At 42.3% G+C, this 3,215-nt stretch overlaps 1 long non-coding RNA gene across 5 annotated transcripts; it reads left to right on the forward strand.

Annotated features, from left to right (window-relative positions):
* The first annotated feature begins 315 nt into the window (after window positions 1-315).
* Window positions 316-2,998, forward strand: LOC147430877 (uncharacterized). Of its 5 annotated transcripts, XR_015185742.1 has the most exons (3): window positions 493-961; window positions 2,272-2,472; window positions 2,538-2,998. It is a non-coding gene; the product is annotated as an uncharacterized LOC147430877 (long non-coding RNA). The 5 variants fall into 5 exon arrangements; XR_015185743.1 differs by lacking the exon at window positions 493-961 and adding an exon at window positions 316-376 and having other exon boundaries at window positions 2,272-2,998; XR_015185744.1 differs by having other exon boundaries at window positions 440-938; window positions 2,272-2,998.
* Window positions 2,999-3,215: the final 217 nt, after the last annotated feature.

Genomic DNA, 3,215 nt, shown 5'->3' on the forward strand with positions numbered 1-3,215 from the left:
TATCAATACAAGATACTAAAACTAGAACTATAGCCAGTTATTTACGCTTTGGAGATGAATTGTTTCATTATTTTTAGACATAATTCTATTTTTTTGGGAGGTAATTTGTGACAAATTACATGCTAAGTACTAAAAACCGGATCTCGATTGTGAAAAAATAATAAAAATAGGAAATCGTGAGCAAGCGTATTTTGGAAAATTTTGAAATTTGAGGAGTATTTTTGGAATTTCCACAAATTAGAAGGGTATTTTGGTAATTTTCCCTAAAATTAAGAGGATCTTCAAGTTTTAAAAACCTAAAGTTACTAAAAACCTTAACTTTGGAAAGCTTCTCATCTGTGAAAAAATGGCGCGAGTAGACCAGCGAGCAGACCAGGTAGACTTTAGCATTTTCTCTCCTCCTCCATCTCTCCCTCCACACCTTCTCCCCACTCACTGAGCACTCTATGCATCTGCGCGCGCAGACGGATAGCGTGCTAAGTGAGTGGGGAGAAGGTGTGGAGGGAGAGATGGAGGAGGAGAGATTTATTTACTTTGCTGTTGCTGAATCACCGAATCCATGTCTTCTCCCTCTCCGGTGCGAGCACGCTGTCCGTCTGTTGCATGCATGGAGCAATCCACATTGGGTGTAAGAAAGCGACGAATGGATACTGGAGCAGGGGATGCTGTGCTAGGTTCATTTTTTGAGCAATCTTTATTGGGGGTGGGATTCGCTGCTGCCGGCGAGACAACAGATGGGGTGGAAGGAGATTGCAATCTCCGCAATGCCAGTCTCTCCATTTGCATGGTTCGCTTGATGCGGAGATTGCACCAAGCAAGCTACTTCTGACATGACCATTCTGAGCAGGGCCCTATCATGGTCATCTAAAAACCACAGAGCGCCCTGGAAATGGCATCTTCCTAGTTGGATGAAGGCCTCCTCAGCCTTTGAAATAAATGTGAGCTTGCTCTTCCTGTCAAGGTACTGACTGCATGCACCACCTAATGCAATTGGAAAATAACAGAACAAAAAAGAACTGAATGCGTGTGGATTAAGCAACTGAATAACATGCTCATTTCGATGCAAGTCTCTATCTTGCAAAAGAACTGCTTGAGTAGGCAAACTAGGTAAGAAGGGATCCCTGCAGCGGCCGTGCTTGAGAAGGCAAACTAGGTAAGAAGGGATCATGTCAAAAAGTGCACATAACATGAAGGAAAAGGTAGGAGGGAGTGAGTGTCGTCCAGTGTAATCTGATGCATAAGTCCCGGCATAGCCACAGAGTGCCTGCCGGACTTGCGGCATTCTCGGTTCAGCAGTGATGTAGCTGTGCCCCCCCTGAAGCATGTCGCAATGGCGCATTGTCTGCGGACGGGAACATAGGCAAAGACATGCTAGATGTGTTCACATTCAGGCTAAGGGCAGTTTCCTTGTAATGAAGCACCCTGACGGTGGGACTTTGGGAAAAGGAATCCTCTTTTGAGGAGAATACACAGAGGCTGCCATTACACATGAGCCTTTGGGCTGATTCGCCTTCAATAAACATTCATCGTTTGTCCTGGAGCACTACATCTGTGTCAAATGGCTCCACTACTGTCAAGGTATGATTTGCCACAGAAAAATACATCGGGAAGTTGACTCCTGCATTGATTATTCTCAACAGATATGTTCTCTTCTTTTTCACATCCAAAACCTGAGTGCCTGCACCCACATTCAAACACATTAATCGGATGCTTCAACAACGATAACCAGTCTACGTCACAGAATATCATGCATAATCTTGTCTACATGACCTTTACTGGACAAGGCCATTCACCCACATTTTGTGCATACAGACATATGCTAGCATGGGCTAAAGGGGCTGAAGCTAGCCGCTCCCTTGTCAATAGGCCAACCGATATGAGTTCATAGTGGCCATGAAGGTGTATTTTTTTTTTAGTACTACATTGTAAGTACGACAATAGTCTAACCTAGGACTTCTATTTATGCACACGTGAGTTGTTGCAGCAAAATGAAAACTCTCTAAGTACTAGTCATGATAGACTTTTTAATTTTATGTGATTTGTACGATGAATGCCTGCAACATTCTAGTTTATTTGACCACGTTGTGAGATGGATGTATACATATCTCTCAGCATTAGTCCATTGGTACATCTGGTTGATTCCAATGTAAAATGTTGATCAGGACGTGAAGTTCAGTGTGCAATGCATGACTTATGTGGTGTTTGCGCCATAGAGAGAAGTGTCCGGTTGAGATTGTCAGTATTTGATTATTTATTGGTTTTTTTTGCAAGTGTACTTGAGGTCGATTGCTCTTCTAATAAGGGAGGGGTGTATCACGGAATTGCTGACGTGGTGACCAGCTCGCTGATGATATGGCAGGCTGATGACAGTGTAGGCTCCAGGCTGATGATAGTGTAGGCTTGCTGATGATATGGCAGGCTGATGACAGTGTAGGCTCCATGCAGGGCTTAGTTGGCAGCTTGCATGAGCAGGTATACATCAATTTTACACATGTCCAGTTGTTGCACGAGAAGGTTTCCACATGGGCATTTTGCAGGTTGGTCCATGGCAAGTTTCCACTTGGACAACACTTGCATGAGAAGGCTCACAGCTGACAGAGTTGTTTCTTGTAGCTACTTGACAAGTGGCTCAACTATTTTAGAAGTTGTATGACAAGTGGCTCAGTTACCTGAGTCCCGATTGCTCTAGACGTCTATTTAAAAGTCTTTAGCTAGTTGTAACTCAGTTTTCATGTAGAAGAGATGCTTTTCTTAAACCGTGCCATGCGTTGGAAAGAAACAATATCTCTCTCTCTCTCTCTCTAGATCTAGCCAAGTAAAAATGTATTTGCATTGTTTTTCACATAAATTGATGTACATTGGAGTGAGCCAGCCATGAGATTCAATGTCAAACTACTACTTTAACACTAGAATGGTAACAGGACACTTTTATGTCCTTGGACACTTTTGTGTCCTGTTAAGTGACCATTTTTCTTGAATTATTTGAATAGTATGAAAATGATCTTCTAGGTGCTCTATATCCACAAAGTTGCCTTATGAGCTGAAAAAAACTTAGCATTTTTTTTTGGAGTATCGATCTCACCATTAACCTTACTCTTGCACAACATTTTTGAACCTAAACTGTGTGAAAAAACGGGTCCTGCTTTTGTTTTTTTTTTAAATTGTTGGCAACTATACCACTCTAAACTTCATGTTTGTGACGTTTAGATGGTTAG

The sequence above is a fragment of the Adiantum capillus-veneris genome, chromosome 21 (assembly GCF_014529385.1).
Source record: "Adiantum capillus-veneris isolate H3 chromosome 21, ASM1452938v2, whole genome shotgun sequence".
NCBI lineage: Eukaryota > Viridiplantae > Streptophyta > Polypodiopsida > Polypodiales > Pteridaceae > Adiantum > Adiantum capillus-veneris.